Below are 12,824 nucleotides of genomic sequence, written 5' to 3'. Positions count from 1 at the left end.
TGAAGAGACAGAGGAGGAGGCATTTGGCTCACAAACAGAGAAAGCTTGGAGGCAGTGCAAGAGAAGAGACGCACTCAGACCGATGGTTTGAGATATGTCTGTTTTAATGCAAGGAGTATTACGAACAAAGCGGATGAGAGAACGTGGATCAGTACTTGGAGCTATGATTGTGGCCATTACAGAGACTTGGATGGTTCAGAGACGGGAATGGTTACTTCAAGTGCCAGGCTTTAGATGTTTCAGAAAGGACAGGGAGGGAGTCAAAACAGATGGGGGCGTAGCACTGTTGATCAGAGATAGTGTCTCGGCGGTAGAAAAGGGGGAAAGAATGGAGGGATTGGAGCAAGGGGCTCTAGTCAAGAAGAAAAGAAGAGCTTACGAAAGGTTCAAAAAGCTAGATAATGATAGAGAGCTAAAAGATTATAAGGCTAGCAGGAAGGAGCTCAAGAAAGAAATCAGGAGAGCCAGAAGGGGCCATGAGAAGGCCTTGGCAGACAGGATTGAGGAAAACCTAAAGGCATTCTACAACATGTTAAGAGCAAGAGGATAAGACGTGAGAGAATAGGACCAATCAAGTGTGACAGAGGAAAAGTGTGTATGGAACCGGAGGAGATAGCAGAGGTACTCAATGAGTACTTTGCTTCAGTATTCACTACAGAAAAGGATCTTGGCGATCGTAGGGATGACTTACAGTGGACTGAAAAGCTTGAGCATGTAGATATTAAGAAAGAGGATATGCAGGAGCTTTTGGAAAGCATCAAGTTGGATAAGTCACTGGGACCGGATAAGATGTACCCCAGCCTACTGTGGGAGGTGAGGGAAGAGATTGCTGAGTCTCTGGCTATGATCTTTGCATCATCAATGGGGATGGGAGAGGTTCCGGAGGATTGGAGTGGTTGTAGACAGGTCATATTCTGCATGGAGGTCGGTCACCAGTGGTGTGCCTCAGGGATCTGTTCTGGGACCCCTACTCTTCGTGATTTTTACAAATGACCTGGATGAAGAAGTGGAGGGATGGGTTAGTAAATTTGATGACGACACAAATGTTGGAGGTGTTGTGGATAGTGTGGAGGGCGTTCAGGGGTTACAGCGGGACAGTGATAGGATGCAAAAATGGGTGAGAAGTGGTAGATGGAGTTCAGCCCAGGTAAGTGTGAGGTAGTTCATTTTGGTAGGTCAAATATGATGGCAGAATATAGCATTAATGGTAAGACTCTTGGCAGTGTGGAGAATCAGAGGGATTTTGGGTTCCATGTCCATAGGACACTCAAGGCTGCTGGGCAGGTTGACTCTGTGGTTAAGAAAGTATACAGTGTATTGGCCTTCATCAATCGTGGGATTGAGTTTAGGAGCCGAGAGCTAATGTTGCAGCTATATAGGATCCTGGTCAGACCCCACTTGGAGTACTGTGTTCATTTCTGATCACCTCACTATACGAAGGATGTAGAAACCATAGAAAGGGTGCAGAGGAGATTTACAAGGATGTTGCCTGGATTGGGGAGCATGCTTTCTGAGAATAGGTTGAGAGAACGCGGCCTTTTTTTTTTGGAGCAACGGAGGATGAGAGGTGACCTGATAGAGGTGTACAAGATGTTGAGAGACATTGATCGTATGGATAGTCAGAGGCTTTCTACCAGGGCTGAAATGGCTAACACGAGAGGGCACAGTTTTAAGGTGCTTGGAAGTAGGTACAGAGGAGCCATCAGGGATAAGTTTTTTATGTAGAGAATGGTGAGTGCGTGGAATGGGCTGCTGGCGACGGTGGTGGAGGCGGATATGATAGGGTCTTCTAAGAGATTCCTGGACAAGTATATGGAGCTCAGAAAAATAGAGGGCTATGGGTAACCCTAGGTAATTTTTTAGGTAAGGACGTGTTCGGTACAGCTTTATGGGCTGAAGGGCCTGTATTGTGCTGTAGGTTTTCTATGTTTTTGTTTCTATCTTGTCAAAGGCCTTCTGAAAATCCAAGTACACCACATCCACTGCATTTCTTTTGTCCACCCTGCTTATAATTTTCTCAAAAAATTGTGGTAGGTTAGTCATGCTGGATTTTTCCTTCAGGAAACTATGCTGGCTTTGGCCTATCCTGTCATGTACCTCTAGGTGCTCTGTAATCTCATCCGTAATTATCAATTCCAACAACTTCCCAACCACTGATGTCAGGCTTACAGGTCTATAGTTTTCTTTCTGCTGCCTCCCACCCTTCTTAAATAGCGGAATAACATTTGCAATTTTCCAGTCATCCAGTACAATGCCAGAATCTATCAATTCTTGAAAGATCATTGTAAATGCCTCTGCAATCTCTCCAGCTACTTCCTTCAGAACCCGAGGGTGCATTCCATCAGGTCCAGGAGATTTATCCACCCTCAGACCATTAAGCTTCCTGAGCACCTTCTCAGTTGTAATTTTCACTGCACTCACTTCACTTCCCTGGCACTCTTGAATGTCCGGTATACCGCAGATATCTTCCACTACGAAGACTGGTGCAAAATACTCATTCAGTTCCTCTGCCATCTTTGCATCTCTCATTACAATATCTCCAGCGTCATTTTCTATTGGTCCTATATCTACCCTCAACTCTCTTTTACCCTTTATATACTTAAAAAAGCTTTTAGTATCTTCTTTGATATTAGTCGCCATCTTCCTTTCATAATCCAACTTTTCCTTCCTCATGACCTTCTTAGTTTCCTTCTGCAAGTTTTTAAAAGCTTCCCAATCCTCTGTCTTACCACTAGGTTGGCTTCATTGTATGCCTTCTCTTTTGTTTTTATTTTGGCTCTGACTTCACTTGACAGCCACGGTGGTGTCCTTCTTCCATTCGAAAATTTCTTCCTATTTGGAATATACGTATCTGTTTTGCATTTCCCTCTTTTTTTGCAGAAAATCCAGCCGTTACTCTGTACTGGCTGCTCATTTCCTTTCTCTCTCCTGACAGTCAAGCTGGTACCTGCCTCCTGCAATTTAGGGGTGACTACATCCCTGTAGCTCCTATCTATCACCTGCTCAGTTTTCAGTATGAGTTGCAGCTTCAGTTACTTAACATGTTCTCTGAGGAGCTGCAGTTCAGTGCACCTGGTGCAGATTTGGTTATCCGGAAGGCTGGAGGTCTCCCATAATTCCCACATGTCACACAAAGAACACAACACAACCATTCTCACTGCTCTAACTGTGTATTAACAGGTGAGGAATGAAGAAAAAGAAGAAACCTAACAGATGCGACCTTACCAAAGTCTCCCACTCTAACACTGGTCCACTTCAATAATGTCTATGGTGAGGTGTCCTTTTTGGAGACCATTTCAGCATACCAGTGGCATGGTGCAAATTTTAACGTTCAATATTAACTTGAGCTTAAGATGCAGACACGGGCTGCTTCATTATTATGAAAGAAGTTCATATGGTATAATCATTAAGGAATATGATTGCTTCTGATCTTTTCATGTCAGTGGTGAAGCAATTGAAGATAATGGGCTGTAGACAACCGCCCTGTATTGCCCTAAGAAATCCAAGAGTCGTCTGAGAATCTCAACTATTTTTCTTTTGTACTAGATAAAACTCCGGCCAGTTTGCCTTTGATGCCTTTTTCCCTATGTGATCAAAAGATGTTTTGATGCCATGGGAAATCAATCACAGCTCACCACTGCAGTTCATCCTTTTGTTTGATCATGACAGTAAAATACAGAATCTTGAACTACATGGTACTGCCAAAGCTATTGTGAGCAGGCTAATTGATAGCAATCTTCATGACCCCTTCTAGTTCTTTGCAGGTATAAATGTAGTAGTAATAATACAGATTGGATTGGTCCTTCAGGGTTCTATGGGCAGATTAACCCTGGGCACTTTTTGACAATGTCAGTAGATGCTCGTGTTGTAGCTGTGCTGAAGTATAATGTTTAAAGGCCCAGAAGTCTGCGGACAAGGATTTTCAGCAATACTTAGTTATTGTCTGGTCCCGTTGTCTTCGTTATATTTGTTTCTTGCTTTCTTTGGATGAAATTATTTTGGTTAAAAACCAGTTTCTGTGATAGTGAGGACTTAAGAATGAGGCTCAGATGGATCATTACCTTTGCAAATGCTTCAATCTTGAATTTGGTACACATGCTTACATTCTGCATTGTTGAGGAAGATAGGTTCTTGAACTGCCCTCCAATTAGCTGTTTAATTGTTCGTTATTATTTATAAATGTAGTGGTACTTACACGATTAATATGATCCATAAAGTCATGGAGTCATATTGCACAAAAACAGACCCCACTGAGTCTGAACTGACCATCAAATGCTCATTTTTATTTTCATTTTGTATTTTTATTTTCTCCTCATTCCTATACACTCACCTGCACACTGGGGTACTTACATTAGAACCAACCATTCTACATTGGGATTTGGGAGGAAACCTAAGCATGCAGAAGAAACAATGCAGTCATAGAGTGAACATGCAAATTCCACACAGACAGCATTGCAGTTCTGGAATGAACAGATGCTGGAGCTGTGAAAAAGTAACTCTCTTGCTATGCCACTGTGCTGTCCAGAGGTTGGAAAATTGTTAGCCCCATCTATTGCACACTGCTTTCTCTTTTTGAAATGCACATTCTTCAATGTTTTTGCTTTACCACAATGGCACCTTAGTTTTAAGTTTATCTGATGTTAGCTGTGCCATTCCTTTGTACATTCTTCATTGAATCAGGTATAACCCTGGTTCATGAGTCGACAGGTTGTGGTGAATCATCATTATGGCACTGATGCCAATGGCCCACAGTGCCTTAGGAGTAGTCATATAAAAACTATTTAAACTCATTTAGTCTGGTGGTTATGCCACACAGCTTAAAGCTGAGCAGTTGTTGCACAATAATCTGAATCATTGTCCTGGGTTAATTTTACCTCTCCGATTCTTCAGTGCTGCTTTAAGTTTATAGTGAAATGGACACAAGGTGCAATGGAATGAGTTTACTGAAAGCTGATTCAGAATCTCACTGGCTACAGTACATTGAGCTAATTTATCTTCTGCTTCTCCTTTGACTTCAAGTTCTTCCTCCACAGTGAATGATTCTAACCTGTTGCTGTCCTGAGTCCAGTTGCAGTTGTGTTTTTATTGCTATAATTACACAATAACAATGAGGTGACGTAAATATAAAACATATGGTAGAGACGCCCTCACCTTTACACACACATAAATCTTTGCCACACTAATGTGGTTAATAATCTTCCTGTACATAATTTTTTCCTGGTCTGCTTAATCTCTCCAATAAGGACAACAACCCCGCCCCAATACCCCAGGAATTAAGATGATAACCTTTGGTGCACCCACTCTCATCCAAGTATGTACTTAGGCGGAGACCGAAACTGTTTGCAATATTTCAGGTATGGGACCATGTAATTCCAGAAAGTTATTTTTATTCTTGTCTTCAAATTCTATCATGTTAATGGCCAGTATCTTGCTAGCAATACCTGCAATGTTAATTTAAAATGATTTGTTTGCAGCGGTAGCCAAATCCCTCTAATTTTTTAATAATTTCACTATTTAAAATACTCTTCTATATTTTTCTATCTGCCATGTTATCACCCATGTGTCTAAATCTCCTTCAAGCTTCTACACACCATCATCGCAACACAGTGATATCAAGTCAAGTTTATTGTCATTTAGCTACATAAATGTTTATAACGTAAATAACCAGATAATATATATGGAAACAAGACAATGTTTCTTCAAACTAAGATGTCAAACACAGTGGTACACATAACACACGATAACTAATGAAGGTAAAGATAAAATCTACAGATGAATCGCACATAAATAACAAATTAAAGTGTATTAATATTAAATTTTGTAAGGTATGGAACAGATTAACCAGTGACACTTTGAATAGGATGCAGCAGAGAGTTCAGAAGCCTTATGGTTTGGGGGAAGCAACTATATCTCATTCTAACCGGTCTTGTTTTTGTGCATCATACTCTCCTGCCTGATGGAAGAAAGTCGAAGAGGATGCTGGATGGATGGATGGGATCCTTAATAATATTAAGAGCCCTGTATACGCGGTGCTCCTGATTACTGTCCCCGATGAATGGTAGGGAGACCCCTATGATCCTTTCAGCTGTTCTCACAGTGCTTTGTAGGAACTTCTGGTCCGATGCTCGACTGCTCCTACACCAGATGAAGGTGCAACTTGTCAGGATGCTGTCAGTGGTGCTCCTGTAAAATGCAGTTAAGATGGGGGTGGGGAGGGGGTTAGCCTGCTTGCCTCGATCTTCCTAGGAACTGGAGACACTGCTGTGCCTTCTTGTTCAGGGAGGTGATATTAAGGGACCAGATGGGATCATCCATGATGTGAACTCTCAGGAATTCGGTGCATTTAACTCTCTCTACAGAGAAGCCATGTATTTGCGGTGGTTTGTCCGCCTGAAGTCCACAGTAATTTCCTTTGTCTTCTCCACAGTTAGCAAGCTTACGTTCTTCTTACACCGATCCACCAGCCCCTTCACTTCCTCTCTCCCTCTATACTCAGTCTCGTCATCGTTCTTGATAAAATCAGCCACTTTTGTGTAATCTGTTAACTTGACGACACAGTTTGAGCTGGATCCTGTGACACAGTCATGTGTCAGCAGTGTGAACAACAGTGGGCTGAACACACAGTCTAGGGGAGTGCTGACGCTCAGCGTAATGGGACGAGAGATGTTGTTGCCACACGGACTGACTGTGGCCTTGCTGTTAAGAAGTCCAGTATCCAATTGCAGAGGGGGGTGTTTAGACCCAGCGAAGACAGTTCCCCACCAGTTTCTGGGGTATCATGGTGTTGAACGCCAAACTGAAGTCTATAAACAGTAGTCAGCATATGAGACCCCATTTTCCAGGTGGGACAGGACAGAGTGGAGGGCAGAGGCTATTGCATCATCAGTAGATCATTTTGAACAATAAGCAAACTGGAAAGGGTCCAGTATAGCTGGGAGAAAGGGTTTAATGTGCTCCATGACCAGCTGCTCAAAGCATTTCATGAAGGTTGATGTTAATGCCACTGGATGATGGAAATTTAGGCAGCTTACTGTCGCCTCCTTTGGCATTGGAATGATGGCTGCCACCTTGAAAACCAAGGAGACAATGGGTTGTTCCGGAGAGATTTCGAAAATATCCATCAGCACACCTGCCCAGCTGGGCTGCGCAGTCGTTCAGATCCCAACTTGGTATATCATTGGGCCCTGCAGCTTTGCATGGGTTGACTCTGGCCCACACTTCAGCTTCAGCCAGACAGAGTGTCTGCTCCCCTGGAGGGAGGGGCACCTTCCTCACCAGCACTTTGTTCTGTGCATCAAACTGGGTGTAAAAAACATTCAGACTGTCAGGGAGTGGGGCATCCTGGTCACTCACGCGCAGGGTAGACTTAGAGTCTGTAATCCTCTGAGTTCCCTGCCACATGCACCTTGTGTCTCTGGCATCATAGAAGTGGCTGTAAATTTTCTGAGAATGCTCCCATTTCGCCTTCCTGTTGGAGCGGGAAAGCACAGTTCTTGCTTCCCTGAGAGCTGTTGCATCCAACGATGTAAAAGCAGCTTCATGATCTCTCAGCCTGGAATGGACCCCTGTGGACCCCATGGCTTCTGATTTGCATGTGGTTTGTGATGGTAACATCCTCAGTACACTCTCTATGTGGCTGGTCACAGAATCCACATATTCCTCAATGTTAGCAACATTGCCATAGGTAGCAGCTTCCCTGAACATTCTCCAGACTGCATTATCAAAGCAGTCCTGCAGTGCAGAGATTGCACACTCAGGCCAAGATTTCACCATCCTTAGAACTGGTTTGACCCATTTGATCACTGGTTTGTATCCAGCTCTGCACCACCAGCAAACTTGGACAAATCATATTTGACCACTTGATCTAAATTTCTGAAATACATTGTGAATAGTAACCCTTAACATACCAATTCCTGCAGCTCCCCATTAAGCACAGCCTCTAAAATCAAAAAATATTCCTGCTGTTTTCTTTCAACCAATCTCAGTTCATGCTATTATGTTTTGTAACTCCAGAAACTAATCAAAATAAAAACATGTGAGCCTTGAATACTTGTGCACTTAGTTTTTCTTCAGTGAGCTGCTCACATACGATGTAGTGCCGTGATGTATGCCATTCATATACTTCTTACAGATAACCCCTAATGAGTTATGTAAACAACAAGGAATGCTTAATCAAGCAATATATTTACAATACAACTGAAATATTAAATGGTCTACACTCCTCTCTGCTTAGCTATAAATCCATTCAAAATAGAATGCATCTCAACTCAAATATGTAACATAGTTCTCTAGTATTCTTATATACACATTATACTATATAATACAACAGCTATACAGGCATCGGACACAATCTCCACTGTGTAGAAGAATGGTCCAGTTCTGTTAATAATCTTTCCAAGTACCCACTTTTGATGATCTCTGTAATCCATCACCAAGACTGCTTGTCCAGGAGTGAAACTTCGAACCTCCTTGTTTGAGGAGCGCTCAATTTCTCTCAGCTGTTTGTCCTGCATACTTCTTCTGAGATTGGGCGTGAGGAGGTCCAAGCGTGAACACAAGGGACAACCCAGGAACAGCATTGCTGGTTAGTCATTGGTTGTGGAGTGTGCTGCATTGTGATAGGAAAGGAGGAAATTGACGAGCTTCTGATTCAGGGTCAGTGTAGTGTGTTCTGCTGACATTGCTCACAGAGTGGTCTTTAACCTCCGACAAACCTTTTCACCAAGCCATTTGTAGCTGCATGATTTGGGGCAGATGTAGTATGTATGTCTTACTCCATTCGCTTTCAGGAATGACTGAAACCACTACGCAACAGACTGGGATCTATTGTCACTGAGTATGTGTTGTGGAACACCAGTCCTTGAGAAGAGTCCTTGTCAACACATCAACAGCATGTGAGGCTGCAGTGGAGACTGTTAGGTACACTTCTGGCCACTTTGTAGCTGCATCCACTATAAACAAGAATTTTATGAAAATCCACATGAATCCTCTCCAGGGCAATGTAGGCCATTCCCAGGGATGGAGAGTCACTGCTCTTGGCATCTTCAGGACATGTTGGCATCTCGAATTGTGCATGGCAAGCCACTTGATCTGTTGATGTATCAAAGACTATCTGATAAAGCTTTGAGGCAATGGCATCATTTTGACTACGCCTAAATGGCTGGCTTGTAGCTTCTCCAACACTTTAGCTCTGAGTTTGGATGATACAACAATTCTCAATCCCTACATTAGGCAACCCACGTCAAGGATAAGTTCATCCTGGCACAGATAAAAATGGGGGAGCTCAAATTTCTGCTGTACATTCCAGCCATTTTGCATTGCCATGTAGACCTGAGACAGTGTGGGGTCTTTTCTGGTTTCCCTTTGAATCATCTCTGCTATGATAAGGAGACTTTAAATTTGTATTAGGTAAATTTTTCAGGTGTTTCCTTTTCCAAGGGTAAACGGGACAATCTATCAGCATTTCAATGATTAGTTGTCTTGAATCTGATCTTGTGATTGTGTCTTCCAAGAATCAGAGTTTATTTCTGCAGGCATGCTGGCTGCTGTTAGTGGAATACACTTCTCTGGATTGAAAATGTACACCAGTGGTTGATGATCAGAAATGAGGGTAAACTCTCTCCCATGCAGGTACTGGTTGAAACATTTTACACATCAAACCAGATTCACAGATATCAATCTGTGAATAATTTATCTCTGCAACAATTAGGGAGCGTGATGCAACGGCAATGGGGCGTTCAGTTCTCATTCACAACATATGACATGACTTTACCTACACCATAAGGCAAGGTGTCACAGGTAAGCTTCACGAATGAAGCTTGTTCATCCTGATAATATGGATTATAATGTGTGAGCACATTGTCTGATGTCACCATTTACTTTACCTTTTGGAAAGTCAATTCACAGAGCTTTGTCGATTGCCATTTCTTCCAAACTGTAGTAATGAGTTGAAGGGGTGGAGCGCAGTAGCCAGGTGTGGCAGGAACCTGTTATAGTAATTGACAAACCTTAAAAAGGACTGCAACTGTGACATGTTCTTTGGCCTTGGGTCATCTATCACTGCTTGAATTTGCAATTGCATCACTTGTGTAATGCTTGGGCATCAATGGTGTGATAACAGTAAGTGATACTTGGTTTAAATCATTCAAACTTGCTACTGAGCTCATAATTTTTTTTTCACGTTGTTTTGAGATTTTGGAGATGTTCTTTATCATCCTCACCAGTAACAGTGATGTCATCCAGGTAACACTGAGTGCCTGGGCAGTCTTGCAGTACCTGGTCCATGGCTTCCTGCCAGAGTGCAGGTGCAGATGCTACTCCAAAAATAAGCCTTTTATTGCGATAAAGTCCTTTGTGAGTGTCTATGGTGAAAAACACTTTGGACTCTTCTTTCATCTCCAACTATAGGTAGGCCTCAGTTAAGTCCACTTTGCTGAAGTGTTTCCCTCCAGAAAGATTTGCAAAGATATCCTCTATCCTGGGCAGAGGGTATGGATCTACCTTCAGTAATCACCACAGATCCTGACAAGTGCATCCTTCTTGGCTATCAGAACCACTGACATTGCCCCTGGGCTCCACTCAACCTGGGAAAGAATTCCTTCAGTCTCCATGCAATCAAGCTCACAGGCTACTTTATCACAGTGACATAAGAAATGGGATGGGCTTTGTAAAACTTGGGTGCGCAACTTTCATTAATCACTATTTTACCTTGATAAGTTTGGGATTTCCAAAGCCATCCATGAACACTGGTGTGGCATCATCGAGTACCTTTCTTATTTTGCTTTCAGTTGACTTTATTGCAGGAGACATGGCTTGAAAATGTTGGATGGATCTCCAATCAAGTTGGAGTTGTCTCAGGCAATCACGGTCCCACAATATTGGCCCTCCTGTTTTTACCAATGTGGCTTGTTAGTTGTTGTATTTCACTGTTACAAATGTCATTCCCACAGTAATTACTCTCTTCAGTATAAGTTCTTCGTTGGATATCTGCAGGCTCCAGTTCAGTATCTTTGAAATTATGTTCAAACTCATTTTGTGGAGTGACTGAAACAGCCAAGTCAGTGCCCAATTCCATTTTAATTAACTTGCTGTTCACATCTGATGTAAGCCTCCAAGAGAACTACAACTTTGCCATAGGGTTTGGAGGCCTGCATACCTCAATGACCTGGAGAGCTATGTTGGTTGAAGTTAGGGCCTGTGCTTTGACTCCTGATAGGGTCACCCATGCCAAACAGATCAAAAGGTAGAGGCCAGACTAAGAGGGGTCCTCCAGTCCTCCAGATTCAGGGGTTCAGCTGAGGGCTAACAACCTGACTGGTCAAAACAACTATTATGGAAACAACACTGAAGAATCCTATATCTGTGTGCGACAGTAGCCTTGAGTCCTCACTCGGAATTTGCATGGCTGACAGAGTGAAAACAGAGAAGAAGCTACTGGCACAATGAACTTAACACTATCAAGATCAAGATCTAAATTGGTGTTTGGAATGTACACGGAAGTGAGGACCCTAAACCAGTCCTGGGGCACAAAAAGAAAAATAGCCAAGGACAAACGGAGATGGAGGACCTTTATTGCTGCCCTAAATGCCAGTGGTGTAAGAGGCAGTAACTGACTCACTTCGGGCTATATTGCTATATGCCTATACTCACTTGTTGTCTGTAAGCTGTATTGCTTGTCTTCTGTCAGTTTTCACAATCTACATCTCAAGACTACCTCAACCTGTGTCCCTCTCATCATTAGCAGAATTTTCATCAACAGCATATAGATTAGTTTAGTGCTCTTTTTGAAAATGCAATTTTTAAAATCTTTTTCTCTTCCCTGTACATCTAGATGCTGAAATTTTGTGTATGCTCACTTTCATTCCTGATTACAACTCAATTGCATCTCTGGCTGCTGTTTCCATTGATATAGCAATTTCAACTGCTCTTTTAAATGTGAGTTGCGCTTTAGTTAGGAGCCATTTTTGAATGCTTTCTTGTCAGATTCCACAAACTAAACAACCTCTCAATAAGCCCATCACGGAACTGACAATTTCTTCAATTCAACCAAGCAGGCTGAAATGGACTCCCCTTCTTTTTGAATCCACTTAAGAAACCTAAAGCATTCTGTAAACAACAATGGTTTCAGTTCTAAGTATTCCTGCAGTATATTCATGATATCAGCAAAGTTCATTTTGGCTGATTTGATGGTGCAGTTAAACCTAAAAGCAAACTGTATGCTTTTCTACTTATTGCACTTAGCAAATCTGGCATTTTTTTTATCGGCTATTCCATTTGTTTTAAAATACAGCTCAGTTTGTTCAGTATACATCATCCACTTATCTGGTATGCAATCAAACATGTCTATCATAATGTAGCCAGCCATTTAAGCTTTTTAAAAAATTTATTATCGTCACCTTTTATGAACCCATGGATTTCATCCATTTTCTGCCTTTTTTTAACTCAATATACTTAACCTCCCCTTCTGAAGAAACATGTACTGCACTCTTCTTTTTAACTTGAATATCGCTGTCCCCTATGAAGAAAAAACATGCTGCGCTGCAACAGGTAAGTAGTCATTTTGGGTTTGTTTTAAAACTTCCTCATTGCCACTTTTGTACCTCCAGAAAATAATCAAAAGAAAAACGCAGGGACCCAGAATACTTGTTTACTTAGTTTTTCTTTAGTGAGGTGCTCACATATGACCTGGTGACATAATGACGTATGCCATTCACATACTCCCTACATTTAACCCTAATGAATTATGTAAGCAACAAAGATTGTTTAATTAAACATCTATTTACAATATTCCTCAAATATTACTGAAAAAAAATACACTGCATATG

General features: G+C 42.0%; 1 protein-coding gene and 1 long non-coding RNA gene across 8 annotated transcripts in view; one reads left to right on the top strand and one right to left on the bottom strand.

The window, feature by feature from the left end:
- LOC140195371 (uncharacterized) overlaps positions 1-12,824 on the bottom strand; it is a 92,265-nt gene that overhangs the window by 51,588 nt on the left and 27,853 nt on the right. The gene's annotated exons all lie outside the window — the stretch shown is intronic.
- The window catches only part of cobl (cordon-bleu WH2 repeat protein), a 302,078-nt gene that overhangs the window by 287,419 nt on the left and 1,835 nt on the right, over positions 1-12,824 (top strand). The window lies entirely within an intron of this gene.

This window comes from Mobula birostris, chromosome 3 (assembly GCF_030028105.1).
Source record: "Mobula birostris isolate sMobBir1 chromosome 3, sMobBir1.hap1, whole genome shotgun sequence".
NCBI classification, from domain to species: domain Eukaryota; kingdom Metazoa; phylum Chordata; class Chondrichthyes; order Myliobatiformes; family Myliobatidae; genus Mobula; species Mobula birostris.
The sequence above is the reverse complement of the archived record's forward strand: the minus strand, read 5'-3'. Positions and strand labels throughout refer to the sequence as shown.